Here is an 18118-nt window from a genome sequence, read left to right on the forward strand (position 1 = left end):
TGTTTAACAATGCAAACATAATTGTTTATATATATATATATATATATATATTTTTTTTTTGCCAGTCTTGGGCTTGAGCTCAGGGCCTGAGCACTGTCCTTGGACTTTCTCAAGGCTAGAGCTCTACCTCTTGAGTTTGAGCACCACTTCTGGCTCTTTTCGATGTATGTGGTACTGAGGAATTGAACCCAGGCCTTTGTTCATGCTAGTCAAGAACTTTATCACTAGGCCAAACTCCCGGCCAAACATTGTATTTTATCTAGAAGTTATAGTCATAGTCTATTGTAAAAGGATGTAGGCAGATAAAATAATCCTAGAATTAAAATGTAATTATGTATTTCAAATTATTTTTTACACATGATACTATTTGAGGTCAATTTTTTGTCTCTAAATTTGATCTTTTTTCTTTCCATAATTCACCATTTGTGAATATAATGCAAACCTAAGGAGATAAAAGCAGACTGGTGGGATATTGAGTTACTCTAATATGAGGAAAAATATTTTAAGAGATACAAGCTTAATATAAAATTAAATCTTTTTTGTAGCTAAGATAGAGTATGATTTATGCATCCAAAGACTAGTAATCACCCAATTAGTTTGAGAGGAAATCCTTTATGGCTTAGTATTATTAAGTTATATGAGTTGAGCCATCAATTTTTAAATGTGCACAGGAGAATGTTATACTGTTATGTAAACTGATGTATGCATTTTCCATGGATCCACATTTTTGTATTCTGGGACTCATTAAACATCAAATAATACTGTGATCCTTTCTAATGTAAGGACATTTTTAATGTAAATCATTGCATTATTTTATTATTATCTTCCTGGAGTGTCTAAAATATTTGTATGCCACTAGTTTGGGACATGAGTCAATTTTCTCTAAATATCTGATTACAATACTTTCCTATAGCCCTCCACTAACTGAATCCAGAATATTTAATGGAAAACATTTAGCTCTAGAATTTTATGGTGTCAAACTAAACCACCAGCTATTGGATACATTTTGTAGGGAAAAGGACTAAGGTGTACAATCTAGGAAAAAATATAGACACCATGATTGTCTACTCAACTCAGACACGTCTATTTGTCTGGAAAATGTCAACATTGGTTTGTGTGATTTTCCCCTCCCATATTAATGATTAAACCAGGGACCTCAGATTTCACACATGCTGAGCAAGTACTTTGCCTCTATGTCCCCCCTTCTAGCCACAGATATGTGTGTGTCTTTGTATATATGTATACATATATATGTATATATATAATCTCTTTTGAGTTTAAAACCTGCAAATATTACTTTGTCTGGAACAAGGGACTTTGTCAATGTGATTAAATATGAAATAGATTCCCTTGTATCCTGATGTACATGTGGGAGACCATATCAGAGGAGTGCAAGAAATCATAAAGAAAGGATGTCTGAGGAAGTGATTACAAAGATAAAGCTAAAAGGCAAGGCATATTACGAATTATGAAGGTGGCACGGCAAGGATTTTCTCTGAAATTACCAGAGGAATTTGTCCCTGCTGACAACATGCTTTTAATCCCTTAGAACTATTGTAGGCGTTTTACTACATCTGTGTTATTTTCAGCCGTAAATTCTATGGTTGTCACATACAAGACACAGATGACTTCCTAAAATATTAAAACAGAGACAAATTGTTACTGGATAAAATTAAGTGGAGAATTTCGCTTGGCATATGCAGATATCCATCCCCATTAAATCTAGTCAAAGTGACAGAGTAGATGCACAGCCTGGATTTGGTTTTCTCTTGTTGGATTTTATTTCCCTTTTAGTCTGGCTATTTCTGATTTCTTTCCCTATAAACTTCACTCAGTATTTACGCACCCATATTTCATTGTACAGTTGAATGCTGCATGGAAGCACATACTAGGAATGTCACCTCTCTTCGAGATTTATGTTTCTTTCTCTTATTCTTCAGTCCAAACTTCTTTGTTTTCCAATACATTTTCTTTCCATTAGCTGTACATTTTTGTTTCAAAGTCAAGAACCTCCCCCCCAAAAATGAGGTGGCATTTAAAAATAACCTTTTAGAATTTGTCTTTAGTTTTCAAAAACAAAACAGAAAGAATACCTGGAAGGACTGACAATATGCACTCTTCCTTGGGCAATTTATCATATGGTCATTCATGACAGTCTTAGAAAATAACCAAGATAGCCAAAGGATCATTTCAAAATCAAAAGACTTTCTTTTATCAGATGTTGTCCTTTAAGTGGATTTATAGATACATCATCTTAAAAAGTACTGAAAAAAAACCCTCTCAATATTGAGGAAGATGACTCAACAGTCATTTAGGTACAAAGAGTTTTGTGCATCATTTAGATGTTCAGATGTTTGTTGCTAAAAGATATCAAAAGAATTTTTGAGCTTAAAGATGATCTAGTCACTGACAAAAATAGTGTTTAAAATATTTCGTTGGTTTTTAGGTTAGAAAACCAGCTTATTTGTTTGCATCATGACTAAAAAGTATTTACCAAGTTGTATATGTAATCTAGGCCTCCAAAACTTTGACAACATAACAGGATATAAAATTGGCATACAAAAATCACTAATTTTTCTATCAATAATGAACATGTTGAGGAGGAAATTAAGAGAATAAATCCATTCACAATTGCCACAAAAGAAAAGCCTAAGAATAAACTTAGCCAAGGAAATGAAAGACCTCTATCATGAAATAAAGCTATAAAATCTTAAAGAAGCAAATTGAAGAAGATACTACAAGATGGAATGACCTCCCTGGCTCATGAAATGGCAAAATTAATGTAATTAATGTCTATACTACCAAAAGCATTATACAGATTCAATACCAATCCCCATCAAAATTCCAATATCTTTCTTCTCAGAAGTAGAAAAATCAATCCTTAAATTCATATGGAAACACAAAAGACCCCAAATAGCCAAAGCAATCTTGAGGGAGAAAAAAATCAATACTAGATAGATCACACAAGCAGATTTAAAATTAAACAAGAGTCTTAGAAAGTGAAGTTTTGATGAGTGCAAAAGACAATGGTTTTCAGGGGAAAAAAAAGTGTTCCAGAATAAATCTGAAAAAGTGTTACTTGATTCCCTTTGAAACAGGACAAGTTTATCTCATATGAAAATATTTGCAAATTAAACTGAAAAGCAAAGAAAAAATAACTGAGTACTTTGGAGTTTGAAACTGATCAAGAAAACAGCAAATGAGTTTTAATAAAGTTGTTATGAAAAATATTAATTAGAACATTTTAGTGTGTAATAAAAACTAATAATCATCAAGGAGGAGAAGTTTTCAAGTAATTTATATAGTAGTTGGTGGGGATTTTTTAAATTGTAGCATAATTACTGACGTTTCACCTCTTCCAAACTCTGAAACAAATTTTGGGTAGTTTTGAAAGCAAAAATTTATAAATTCCTGGAAAATGGTAGGAAGAAACTAAAAAGGATGAATACATCTATGTATTCTTAGTTTCTATTTTTTCTAATTAAGTTACTACAAAACTGTACAAGAGAATATTGCTTACTATACATACACACATTCTGAAATATGTATTTAATTATCATAGGTGTCATGAGAATTTAACTATGATTTGCATTGTTTTTTTATAAACTATATTGTTATTAAATATTGTCTCTTATCTGTTAATACACATAACTCTAGGTTAACATAGAGTGTGGGTAAAGACTATAATATGGATCTTCTGGCTGAGATCCATGTGTAATGTAATTAAACAGAACAATATCTCATCTCCACTATGAGTTCTCAGGTAAGGATATAAATTAGATAGGTTTAAGATATTAGAATGGAATGAATTATTGTTGTTTATGTAATATTCTTCCCATTTTCACACATATATCTGTGATTGCTTTTTGCTGCTAAACTGTTCTTTCCTGTACTGTGAATTATCACTACCCCTGTTTATCTGCAAGAAGTAACTAAAAGAAGATGGAAGCAGGGCACAGTGGTTCACGCCTGTAATTCTGGCTACTCAGGTGGCTGAGATCTGAGGATTGCGGTTCAACGTCAGCCCAGGCACTAACGACCGTGAGACTCTTATTTCCAGTTAACCACTAGAAAACTGGGAGTGGCGCTGTTGCTCCAAGGGTAGCCTTATTCTGAAAAGCTCAGGAACAGTGCCCAGACCCAGAGACCAAGCCCCAAAGATTTCCCCCCACCAAAAAAAAAAGATAGAAATTCAAAAAAGGTTGCATCGCTATACTTTCTTTTCTTTTTTTTTTCTTCAATTCTTTTTTTATTGTTGGGAGAATGTATAGAGGGGTTACAGTTACATTTGTCAGGTAGTAGGTGCATTATTTCTCACACATTGATACCCCTTCTCATGTTTTTTGTCTCATTTCCCTCTCCCCCACCCCTCTCAATCGTCTTGTTTTCCCTCATCCCTTCCCTATTTCAAATAAACAAATAAACACACATAAAATACCTAATTAGCTGCTTGCATGCTATTTCTGGATCTCTGCATTCATTTGGTGGATGGCAGATTTCATCTGGCAATATGTCATTTCTCTTGAAGAAGTTGCTAAAATATTGTGTAGTGCAAATCCAATCACAACACAAGTTTCTCAGATTTTATTTTGTTTTTTGATCTTAGACCTTTGCCTTCATATTCGGTACCACTGGATATAGAATTCCAGTGGCCACTTTTAATGGCTTTCCAGAAATCTCTGTACCTCTTGTCTGTACTTCCTGAACACTTGATCACTTCTACCCTTCAAGTCTACAACTTGATTTCCTCCATTTTATTGAAACAATTGTCACAAAAGCAACTTATCACATCAACTAAAATCTCAAGCATCCTCTTCTCAGAATAGTCTTAACTTCATACCACATTTCTATTCTTGAAATTGTTTTTCTTACCTACCTTCTATAATATATCCCTTCTTGTCCTGTCTTTTTAACTCTTCCCACTTCCTTACCTTGTTTTCCTCATCTTAAATTCTGCCATGGGGCCAGGAGTTTGGCCTAGTGGTAAAAGTGCTTGCCTAGCAAGCATGAAGACCTAGGTTCAATTCCTTGGTACCACATATATTGAAAAAAAGCTGGAAATGGTGCTATGGCCCCAATGGTACAGCTCTAGCCTTGAGAAAACCCAAGGACAGTGCTCAGGTCTCAAGTTCAAGGCCCAGGACTGGTAAAAACAAAAACAAAAAACAAAACAAACAAACAAACAAAATACTGTATTTTCTTAAGTCTATTTTTTTTTTCTTTTGTTAGCCATGGGGCTTGAACTTAGGGTTGGGGCACTATCCCTGAGCTCATTTTTGCTCAAGGCTAGCACTGTAACACTTTGAGCCACCGCACCACTTCCAGTTGTCTGGTGGTTAATTGGAAGAAAGAGTCCTCATGGACTTTCCTGCCAGGTCTGACTTTGAACCACAATTCTCAGAGCCCAACCCTCCTAAGTAGCTAGGATTATAGGTGTGAGGTCTCAGGGTCCAGCTAAAATCTAAATATTTTGAGTAAAAAGATAACAGCTTCACTTTTCTTTTTTTGCCAGTCTTAGGGCTTGAACTCAGGGCGTGAGCACGATCCTTGGGCTTTCTCAAGGCTAGAGTTCTACGACTTGAACCACAACACCACTTCTGGCTTTTTCTATGTATGTGCTACTGAGGAATTGAACCCAGGTCTTAGTGTATACTAGGCAAGCACTCTACCACTAGGCCACACTCCCGGCCAACTCTTTCACTTTTAAGGATGAAAAGTTTCTCTTATTTAAGCAGAGGATTTTAGGCATGAGTTCTTTTCCTGAACCGAACTGGCATTTGTCTCCTTCACAGTGTGTAGACTCTAATGGATAGCCTCTATTTCTTTGCTTTCAAATACAGGCATTCTTTTGGGCTTGGCAACCAGTTCCTCTTTTTATTTGTGTTTAGTTTCAGTAATTGTCCTCGTATCTTCTTGTAAAACAAATCTCATTTGATTACTAGACCAAATCAGCCATTTGTGTACAGAACTCGTAAGGACTGGAGTTTAATCCCTGGCATACTTTACATTCCTGTGAGTCAGGAACAAAGCTAAAGTAAATTGATGATGAGAGACCAATGCCTACATTCTTGGGTAGAGCTGACAAACACACTCTTTGTTTTAGTAAAAGCTTGTAGACACTTCATTTGTTCCGTGTAACCTCCAAGAGGTTCTGAAAGTGAACACATTTCAAAATGCCAATAGAAGCATTTTCAGCTGTTAGCCAGAATGGATTGATGATCTATGTTTCAAAACTCTTAAGAATCCTAAATTGAAATGCATGACACTGGGCTGCAATTTCCACTCACTTTGCTTATTTTGAAATGGAAACACAGCACCATGGGCTCTATGGTAGCTTCTCTGGGCCTGTCTCCTCGGTGGGCTTTTCGATTTTCTGTCAAATACTCCTTACTATTGGTCAGAAACTAAAATTTGCCTTATTTGCAATTATTTAGTTCCAGTGTTTGCAGTGTGTGTCGATTCTTTTTGATAAGACTTCATTTGCACGTATTTAATCTCCTTCCCCTCTTGAGCTGATAAATACTTCTAAGTGTGAATGACCCCCTAAAATGAGATGACTGAGAGTAGATATTCACTCCCTATAGAGCTGGGATCAGAGTCAGCACTGACCATCACATCCAAGTGTGCCAGTCAGAGACAGGAGCTAGAAAGCAGTGCTAGAAAATGGAGGAGACCTATATGCAGGAATGGATAACAGAGATGCCAAAAAGATATTTGAAGTAGATTAATTTCTAACATTGCATCTATAATCGGTAAGACTGAGGTAAGGATTTCTAAATCAGGAGGATTGGATGATCATTATGGTTTCCAAAATACTACGAGTCTTGTAAAAATAGTCAGGCCATAAGTTAAAGATGAATTTTTAGATGCACATCCGGCTCATGTTCATAATCATAACTATTCAAGAAGCTGAGATCTAAGGAGCATGGTTCAAAGTTAGCCAGGGAAGGAAGGACTATAATTAATTAATTCCCCCAAAGCCAAAAGTAGAGTGGTAGTTCAAGTGGTAGGGCACTAGCCTTGAGCTGAAAAACAAAAATCTCAGTAACAGCACCCAAGGCCATACGATGTTTACTTACCCATTTTTTTTTTTTTTGTGCCAGTCCTGGGTTTGAGTTCAGGGCCTGAGCACTCTCCTTGGACTTTCTCAAGGTTAGAGCTCTACCACTTGAGCTTTAGCACCACTTCTGGTTTTTTTCTATGTATGTGGTACCAAGGCATTGAATCCCGGTCTTCCTGCATGCCGGGCAAGCACTCAACCACTAGGCTAATCTCTCAGCCCATACTTATTTTTTTTTAATTATATTCATTTAATAGTACAGTTATCTATATCATACTGCTATATGTTTCACCTATCCTCCAAGTGAGACACAAATATATGATATGTGTTTATAGAAAGAGAAATGTCTTCTTTGCAGCTACTTCAATTATAGTTGCTTTATCTGCTCTCTTGAGTTTGACTTGCTGTGGTATTGCCTGCAACCTCTGAAAACGGCCCCTTCTCCCTCAGTTTCTAAACATCCCTATAGGCTTTCCTCATTTCCCCAAGAATACATACTTTCTCACTCCTGGAGCATATTCTCTTCCAGCCACTCTGACCAGCATGTCAGGCTTATTTGGTCATGCTTTGAATTCTTGGATCTCTGCCTCAGTCCTGTATCTCATAAACTAGATCTTTTTTTAGGACTCTGTGTGTGGCTGATAATTAGATTTTTCTTCTTTACAGCAGTTAGTTTAATTTTAAGACTGTTGGTTTCTTTCCCAGGGGGTCTCAGCTTGTTTGATTTTCTACAGCATTCATCAGTAGAATGGAAAGGACAAATGGTAAATTCTGAAATAAACCGGGCACATGCAGAATGAAAGCAGAAGCAGTGGTGATCACAGTGTGGCTCTCAGCCACCCAGGGAGCCCTCTGTTTTTCAAGATGGATATGAGCAGCACCGCCTTCTCAGGATGATCTCCTAGGAGGGATTTCTGGAGGAAGTAGAAGGCAGGCCCTCCACCTGCATCTGAAAGTTAACCCCAGGGAAGGGCAGTGCCTTATGGAACAAGTACTCATGGCGGATCTTTTACAGAACCGGAAAAGCCCGAGTTACATACACATAAAGCATGAATATCAGGAAAGACACTTGGGGAAAATCTTCCAGAGAAGGAAAAACTATGCACACTTTTCTTTCCCTAGGATGTTTGCCTTTTTTAACTGTCTTATCCAATAAGCTGTCCTCTACCTATAGAATTGGACACCATATACTACAGGAGACCCAGCCACTGGACACATGATACTGATGGCTAGTTTCATGAATCACCTTGACTATGGGTGGCCATGTGTTTGGCAAAAAGTTAATCTGCTGGTTTTTGCAGGGGTTATCTGAATGGCAGTGGCATTTAGAATCGGGAGACTGAGTGAGGCAGACTGACTTTTCTGAGCCGAAAAAGTGCTGCATCCAATTGATAGAGGCGCTGGGTTCAACAATTCACCTTGTTGGATTTTTTTAGCTGGGACATTGAAGTGTTTCAAACCGTGAGTTGCACTGACATAGTTGTCTGGTGTTTAGAGCTTGCTAGGTTTGAACTGGATGAACTGTTTGATCTCTTCTGGCCCCAGGCATTCAGACTTCCTTGAACTGGCTAATCATTAGAAACAGGTGCACATTCATACACACACACACACACACACACACACACACACACACACACACAATATAATGTATAATTATGAATGAATGAGTGTGCATTCACGCATGCACACACATACATATATTTAAATACACATGCAACATGCATATATTTAAACTTTGGGTCTTGATAGAAATATGGATTAAAACATTATCATTTCAGACCATAACCAAAGAGGTAGATTTTATTTATAAAATTCAGATTATTAATTAGCAATAGCATGAACGGTTTTGTCTTACATTTTCAGAGCACTGGCTGTTTGTCTTCCTCTATGTATTTAGGAATCAATAGCCCCTTTCTGACTTCCCTCCTCTGTACAGTTCTTTGATCTTGCTATGGCATTTCATTACAAGCAAGCTTGATTTGTTTAACTTATTCTCAGATATATATTATCAATATCATTTTCTTAGTCATTATTATCATCAGTAACAACCATTATCATACAAGCAGTTCTAATTAGTGGTTAAGATCATGGATTTGCTAGCTGGTTGGTCTCAGTTAACCTCTGTACAATGGTACCTAGAACATTTTCTTAGTATCCAAAGGGATTCCAAATAATTAGGGAAAATATCAGTATTTTGTAAAGTCCATGTATTGATATATATCCTTCAGTCCCATAACAACCACATTGTGTTAATGCTGTGAGACTGTAGAGCTTTAAAAATATACAGGAAAGAAAAGCTTGCCTAATTTTAAGACATGTACGTCCTAACAATCAAAGTTAAACATTCATACAATAAACCACAAGATTAACACAAAGCAATATCAAAAGGATTAAACTGAAATAATGTTTGCATAGAAAGCATTGAAAATATGATTTTTTGTAATTTCTTAAATTTGCACTTTTTGTCTGAGCCTAATAATTTAGAACAAAAACATTTAAAGTCGTTAACATTTTCCATTGTTATATAAATATATGGTGTTCTTACTGGCATTATTATTATACGCTCAAAGATGAAAAAACTAAAATCTGACAAAACTGAGTGGTCAATACTAACTAAATCAGTGGTAGACCATGGGCTGAAATCTAATTTGGCTTTCCTCCAATTAGTATTATTACAGCTAACTTTTTTTAGAAATAGAAGCTTAAAGAGTTAGCAAAGTGAAGACAAGCTAAATTAGCCAATAGATGAGTTGCAGTTCAGGTAATTAAAGAGGGAGATATGATGAAGATGAAGAGATAATTGTGTGGTCTTGAATGTGATGGCTATCATTTCATCTGGGTGCTGGTGGTTCATGCTTATAATCTTACCTTCTGAGGAGGCTGAGATCAGTTAGTTACTTTCACAGTAGCTTCAACTTGTAATGAGGGAACAGTAGAGTAGAGCCTTCTCAAGAATTCTGACTCACAGAAAAAAAATTAAGATATCAAAATTTTAGACTCATAGTGTCTGAATCAGTTAATGTGGCTTCTATCATAGTAGGTCTGCACATTACCCACCTCCTTCAAAAATTGTCCTCCTTTTCTTTTGCACCAGTATTCTTTTTTTTGTTTTATTGTTAGGTGCCGGGGCCAGCCGGCAGCAAATCAGGGTTCGCAGATAGGGGTTCCTGAAATAGGGGGCAAGGACTAGGAAAAAATAGAAGAGAGACAGACACACCGGGTCCGGGATGTCTGCAGCCCAAGTAAAGACTGCTTCGTTTATTGTCAACTCCAGCTTATATCCCTTCTTGAAACCAGGGAACTTCCAACTGTTACATTCATATGGTAAATCTCAGGTAATTTAAACAGAATAAGGCCATAAAACAATAAGACAATAAAGCCATGGTCTGATGCAAATCAAGGTACAATTTGATTCTACTCTGGCTCCCAACAGTTAGGGAGATGTATAGAGGGTTTACAGTTACTTTCACAAGGTGGTGAGTACATTTCTTCTCAAACATTGTTACCCCTTTTGATACACTTCTCCCACTTCCCCTCCCATCACCCCCACCCAAGTTGTAAAGTTCATTTCCAACATAATGTCTTGTGAATATCACTGTTACATGGGCTCTGCCTCATCATCTTGTTCCCCTTCCTTTCCTTAATTCAAATAAACAAAGGTATATATGATACACCAGGTACCAATGCCAGTTACAGTAACAAAAAAGGATAATTTATAAGGGAAAAACAAAGCAAAACATAAAAGAAACAAAACCAAAACAAAGGATAAAAGAAACAACTTCTCATAGTACATTAAATACAATAATCACAAAGGTAAACCTACGGTTTCCATTTTGCTTAGCATCGTCCTATATACTCATGTGCACACAGCTATTGAGATTTGGTTGCACTGAATCTAAATATATGAGTGGTAGAAGATATGGACTACTCGTACTTTTCTATATTGTTAACTAAATTTCTTTATCCTGAACCACAGAAAATACCTACATGGCTGATCTCCTTCAATCCACTTCATTACATTTCTATCATTATTCTGCCCTTTGGACCTCCTCAAATCTATACAATAAGTCTACATTAATATGTGTATTGTCTGCTTACTCTCTGCTTGAATTCATAAGGAACTCATAAGGAACTCCCACTTGAAACACAATAAACTCTAGTCAATGTAAAACAAAATAAGTTCCTTCCTTGGTATGCCTCATATCAGTAAGTAGAATTACCTACACCCCCATTCATAACTGATATTAATAGCAAAATAATTCACTCTCTCCTTTTTTGAAAGGATTGTGTCTAATCCATTTCTATCAAATATACATTTGTTACACATCACTAATCTTTTCTCCATTTGTGTCTCTTCCTGTGCAAAATGTGATTCTCTACTTCCTAAGCAATGGCAATTATTTCTCTAATGATCTTCATGTTTGAGACTTGTCTTTCATCAATGAAATAGTGAAAGGATTCCATGCCAACAAAAATCAGGTCACTTTACTAATCTTATTCAAAACTATTAACTATCTCTTCATTTATGCAAATTTCATTTACCAATAATGGCTAAACCACATATTTTCTTTTAATATACATGGATATTCATACCACTAACTGTTGAAAGTCAATGACTCTCATTTTAAATATAAAATTCTAGGTGATAAAATTAGATAAAGCAATATCCAGGGTCATTTGGAATATTTGTTTTTGAACCCAGCCCCCATGCCAGAATAGGCCCAGATGTCCCGTAGAAGATTCCATATGGAGAAATCCAGGGCTCTCCAGCACACAGCTAAACTAGGAGCCAATAGCCAGGGTTACTTTGCCAGCCAGGAAGGTGAGCCATCTTGACAGCTGGAATGAGATGAAACTTGAATGACCAAGTTTCACCTAGATCACAAAATTATAAGCAAACAACACAGCTGTTATTTCAAGTCATTAAGTTTTAGAATATAGAGTAATGGATTATGAATATGGACTCTGTGTGACTCTCACAGAGGAGATTTGCTATAAAAATCTACAACGCATTGAGACCTCTTAAAGAAGAAATGCTGTGACAACATTTTACAGTAAATCTAAAGCATTTTGACAAAGCTGTGTCTTACAGCTCCAAGGAAGTGAGGGAAATGTGAGCACAAAATGTTTTGCAGTGGTAGAAATTTTTGTTATACTATTACCTGCATTAATTCAGAAGACAGGAAGTATATGAAGGAACTTGATGAGAAATCTACGAAACTTCCTGGCAGAATGCTGAAAGTATTAGCTAGATCTCCATAACTATAGTTTTCTATGTAAGAGGCGAATAACATGTTAAAAATAAAGTCTTGTTTATAAATAATCCAGTATTTTGTTTGTTTTAAAATGGAGGAAACCTGCTTCACTTTTCTTATGGTTCTCGATTATAGGGTGATATTTAAATTAAGGATTTGTTTAGGAGAGTAAGTCAGCTGTTACACAAACATGGTATTAGGACTGTAGGGAGCTCAATGATGGTTGCGGATATTCCACAAACATCATTCTAAGATCCATGACATTATCATTTAAATATCTTCTGTGCTACGTGAGCATTCTGAGAATATATTATCTCAGGACAGTCCATGGTGAGTCTGGATATGCTATCCAGATAATATCAGTGATTGTGGCTTATGGTAAAGGACTGAATTAGACACCATAGATAATCTAATTTTTTTTAATCAGCTTATAACAAAGTGGAACAGGAATGAGAAACAGCACAAAAGGAGAAAAAAGAAACAAAGTATCCAAGTCTTCATAAGCAGGAAATAGAAGTTCAAAAGGCTTACAAGGAAAGATTGGGAGGTAAGAAGCTAGAAGCTCTTAACAGAGCTCATGAGTGACAACTTCTAAAGAGAAAGGTTGTTCCTCAGTCAAAAGGATAGCAGTGTCTGCCTGGGTATTTCTGAATTGTTAGAGATTCTTGAACATTGGTTCTTGCTCCTTGTCTGCCATTTTGTTTTGAATATCTATAATATTTATCCTTGTCCTGACCATGACATTGATTCTTTGTATCAGATATTGTCATATGTGATCAGATTCTAAGAATACTCCAAGAGATATATTTGAGGAGTACTCTTTTCATTACCTCATCTGAATCAGACAATAAGATTCTAGATGTGGATCTATTATAATTATAAACAGAGACTCTACAGCCTTAGCCCTTACTCTGTCCCAACACTCATACTGACTCTTTGAATCAGATAATATCCCATATGATCAGACCATGAGAAAGGGTTTTCAATGATCTGTATTTGAGGGGTATTATCTGTATACCACATCTGATTACCATGATAAGATTCTAGATGTGGATCTCTTGTAATTTTAGAATGAGACTTCCTAAATATAGGAAGGTTAAATGAAGTTATTTTTCATGCACAATGAAGTATCCCAAAAGATAACAGCAGCTTTATTTTCAATGCTTAATATCAGGTTTTAAGTTTAATATTTAACTATTTATAAATTATTTCCAGGAGAGAAAAAGTTATTAGTAGTAGCCAGTTAAGAAAATATACTTGATTGAATAAATATTTTTAAAAGGTATTTACCTAGAATTTATTTCTTTGCACTTCAAATGGCCTGTGCTATAAAGTATGGGCACAAACATTAGGGAAACCTCAACTTCAATCATTTTAAGAGGTTGAGCTTCTTTGTAATTCTAAAATGGGTGAGAAGACTTGCCTGGATGCTTTCTTCCTGTGGAAGAAACACAGCCTACAGTCTCATTCATTGACCTCTAGTTCTGAAAGAATAGGGACATCTGTCTGTGTTTGTCTGTGATTTTGCACTGGAATTTTCTCATAAGATACCCTACTGAGAGAAGTACACAATGTACTTCCAGTTTGAGAAACATGAAGTGAAACTATCAGACAATCATCCACTCTGAGGCGTTCAGAGCACAGCCGCTTCTAAAAAACTCGTCTGGCACCAGTATGGAGCTCCCCTGGGATTAGAGATTGATTGACTTTAATTACCTATTATTTCTTGCTCATTCTCCTACAAAACTGAAAAGGGTGAGAACTTGAGGCTTTCCCAAACCTTGCACTTTTAAACAGAATAATAATGCAATTCTGTTTAATCATAAGCCCAACACCAGAGACCAATACTTAATTTTAATTCTTATCTTAGTATAAATAAACCAACCCAAGCTTTTAACAAGCAATCCCCAAGGCATATAAATAACAATTTATAATTAGCTTAGCCTAGAACCTAAAACTCTAGATGAGCAAAAATGTTACATTTATTATAGCTTACCTTGCACCTTCAGAAGATATCCCATTAATTTGCATTCTGTCCCTTTGTGTATGATACTCTGAACTTTCCAGCTTCTCTTTATCAGGTGTTTATCTTCTATTTTTATCTAAGACACAATAGCCACATGCTAGACCTCAGTGAAGGCAGGGATTACAGGTATACCCTTCCCCTCCCCACCTAGTGTTTTTATTCATTAGTACTTCCTGCTTTGCCTTCTGCAAGTGAAATATCCTTTGACAATTCAGCTCCTTCACTTTTCTTTCCTAATAATCTCCTAGCATCTTCCATCATGTATAGAATCCTATATTTGTAAATTACATAAAGGATCAGTAGGAATTTTACTTTATAGATGATGAAAAATAAACTACACAAGAGAAATTATTTACAAGAGGTCCTGATTTGTGGGCCTTGAAGTGGTTTTGATGGGAGGAAAGCAGAGGTGAAATGGCTGAATAGAGACATGAATGAATGATAGAGACTTAAGAAAACAGGCATGAAAAGGTCCAGGGCACAAAATGACCTGAAGAATGGTAGAGAGAAAAAGAAAGACTTTAAAATAGAGAACATCTGTCTCTATTCTCTGTCTTCCTAACTTCAAAGTACATTTCAATTTGAAATCTCTGCCAGCCCATAGCATGGGGAAAGTTGAAGGCAAATACACACAGACCATCTATCTCTTCTTGAGATAGTGACAAGAAAAAGAAAGAAAGAAAGAAAGAAAGAAAGAAAGAAAGAAAGAAAGAAAACTTCTGTGAACACATGTACATCTTTAGTCATTTCCCAATGCTACTTCTCTCCTCTCATTTAATTTCACATGATCATGTGACTCAAGCCTGTTTCACATAATGCCATACCATTACCACTTTCTGTTTGTTGACTATTAAACATATACATTTCAGTGACCTAAAATTATGTGTTTATCTTACCTATCTTGGAAGAAAAATGACTTCTAATGAGATCATGTCCTTTGGTATTCCCAGCTGTGGGGTGATGTCATTGTCAGTAGATATGAGAATCCACCCACTTGAAAGGCATCACCTCCCCCATAGACCTCTTTATAAGCCTCAAGGTTGGATTCCTGTCCAACCTTTCTTTAGTATTTTTTTTTTTTGTATTTCTCATTCCCAGGGCCAATGTGAACAGCTGCAGAGTTTGCTCATAATGCAAATCCAAGGGGTGCCACTGGCATTCTCAAGTGCACAGGCTGCAAAACATACCTAATGACCCTGAATCCGCCTGCAATAGAAGAATCTCCCGAGCAACACGTACTCTGATTACTGCAAAGACAAAACAAACACAAACTAAATATTTAAAAAATCTGCTTAATGAATATAATACAATATCTATTATAAAAGTTGGGAACATAAAAGTAGATGGGCAAAAGTCAGTTTCCGTTGCACAGATAATCCATGAGAGCATAAGGAGGAACAGATAATAATCAAACAAAATAATAAGATAGAAATCAGTTATCAATCTAGAATGAATGCTATGAAGAAAACTGAGTAGGTTCATGGGGTAGAGACACATATGTATTCTCTTTGAGGGAAATACATTGTTGATATGGGTGAAAACAGAAGCCGAAATGATTTTATGACAAGAAGATAGATGAACAGAAATGGGAATGAAGGACAGAAGTGAGACTACTGTGCAAATATGTGAATGAATAGATTTTCAGGGGAACAAAGGACAAGTACAAATTCCCTGAGAAGCTTTCTTGCAGAGCTTAAGGTGGCAAAGAGTTGCCGCACATGGCTGAGATCCAGGAAGCAATCAGCAGCAGGATGAGTAGGAAAGGCAGTGGAAACTACAGTTAAGCCTGAGAAGTGACGTAAAAACCATGCTATGAACTCGGGGATCTATTTTGTGTAAGGCGGAACCACTGCATGGATTTGGGCACAATGAACCCCATGGGTATTACTGCGCAGGATTCATGAGCTATTCATTCTTCCTATTGCCTGAAGATCAAGTTGAATGGAGCAGAGAGGAAGATCAAAAGTAAAATGGAAGGGTATAAATTGTGTTTCTATTTGATTTGCAGGTGTCTTTAACTATGGCAATCGATGTGTTAAGAAGAGAAACACTAAGACCATATGCTCAAGTGAAGTTTCTGAGGGCTTCTGAAGACTTCTGAAACTTCTCAAGTAAAGTTTCTGAAGTTTCTTAGGTATGAGAATTTGGAGAAAGGGATGGATGAGTTATGATGGCCACTTACTAACTCGAAACAACAGCATGCTGCCATTTCTTTGACAGAGGATCTTGGAAGACATAAAAAAAAGAGTTCAGAAGATAGTAGAAGTCTAGGGACTATGACTAGAGAGGTTGACTTGGAGGTGTCTGACTCAAATATTGCCAGTTAGAGTCCATGATGGTTTCTACTGGGTTAAATGAACTCCATTGGAACCATAGTCTTTAAAGTTCCTTTTTTTGAAAAAAATAGTAAAAATGACTCATAAAAGTATTCTGTGTAAAATATGGGAGGCCTTAATAACACATCAGTTCTATTCCTTTAATTTTTATCAAGGAAAGCATGGGGTCCTGTGAAGTCACTTATCTGCTGACGCAGCTTGCTGGTAGTAGGCCCATGGCTCACTCCCTGAAATGGAGAGTAGAAAAGAAAGAAAATAGCTAATACGAAATTTTCACTGTTTTCATTATAATTGATAGACTTCTAGTGCAAATGGAGCATATTACTTCAAAAATATGTGATGAAGGATTTCAGTGATAACCAAATGAAAATCATGACCAGAAAGAATAAGAAATACAATCCCACAGATATCTCATTGGTCTGAAGCCAGGCTGGTGCTGGCACTTCCCTTAAGAGGCTACAGGCTGTGATGTGCTGCAATTTTGATGGGCCTGTTAAAAATAGCCCTATGCCAGATACATGCTGTCCATCAGAATTAAATGGATCATGCAGCACCTGCTTTCTGAACTCTATCTTCAGTTACCCGTTGTGCTTTTCCAGATACTGATGGATCTTTGGATCTTGCCTGGAGGTGTAACAGTAATCTTTGCCCAGAAAAAAAATAATGATGACCTCGGGAACAAGATATGCAAGCCAGGCATATATTTATCATCTCAGCATTGAGCTTGCATTACTAATAATAGCTGCCTTACATTGGGTCCTCACTCTGTGCCAAGCTCTTACAAAACATATTCTACATCTTATCTCATTTAATCCTGGCAACAGTGGCACAAGGTAAGAGCAAATATTTCTCCCCTTCCATAAGTAGATACATTTAATTGTAAGAAAATTTTGTGAATTGTTCAAGTGGGGGAACAGCAAAACAATGACTCAGGTATATGCTACTTGCTCCTGAGAGTGAATTTCACACAATATTAAATTACTTTCATAAGGATGAAGAAACCTAGAAAAAATAGATTTCTTACTAACCTCTAGTGGGTGGTGACCGGTTGCTTTGAAATTGAACTCTGATGTAGCCCCTAGATTGTTTGAAATCTTTAAAGAAAGAGTAGAGCTTGAAATCATTCTTGTGATATTTCAAAGGAAATGGCAGAATTTTTGTTTTGAACTGGAGGTAAGGGATATATCTGTAGGACAAACTTTTGTTCTAGAAAGATCATTTGGGTGAGCTATACAACAAGGCAAATGAAAGGCAGAATTGTCTATCAGAAAAGCTACTTCAGAGTTTTCATTATACGAAGTAAGAATTCTTTCTATAATAATGGAACATATTCTCACTAAGGTCGATCTCTGTAGATTGATGGCTTTGAGTTGTTAATATGGTGAAGACTTGTCTGTTCTAGGAAACTATAGTTCTGTAGAGAATCTGAGAACTTTTTGAT

General features: G+C 36.3%; 2 long non-coding RNA genes across 2 annotated transcripts in view; both read left to right on the forward strand.

Annotated features, from left to right (window-relative positions):
- LOC150068483 (uncharacterized) overlaps window positions 1-18118 on the forward strand; it is a 69468-nt gene that overhangs the window by 41482 nt on the left and 9868 nt on the right. The window lies entirely within an intron of this gene.
- On the forward strand, window positions 12696-17582 carry LOC150068484 (uncharacterized). The gene is made up of 3 exons (XR_016535964.1): window positions 12696-12862; window positions 16350-16475; window positions 17277-17582. It is a non-coding gene; the product is annotated as an uncharacterized LOC150068484 (long non-coding RNA).

This window comes from Megascapheus bottae, chromosome 1, assembly GCF_031878675.1.
Source record: "Megascapheus bottae isolate mThoBot1 chromosome 1, mThoBot2.hap1, whole genome shotgun sequence".
Classification (NCBI taxonomy): Eukaryota; Metazoa; Chordata; class Mammalia; order Rodentia; family Geomyidae; genus Megascapheus; species Megascapheus bottae.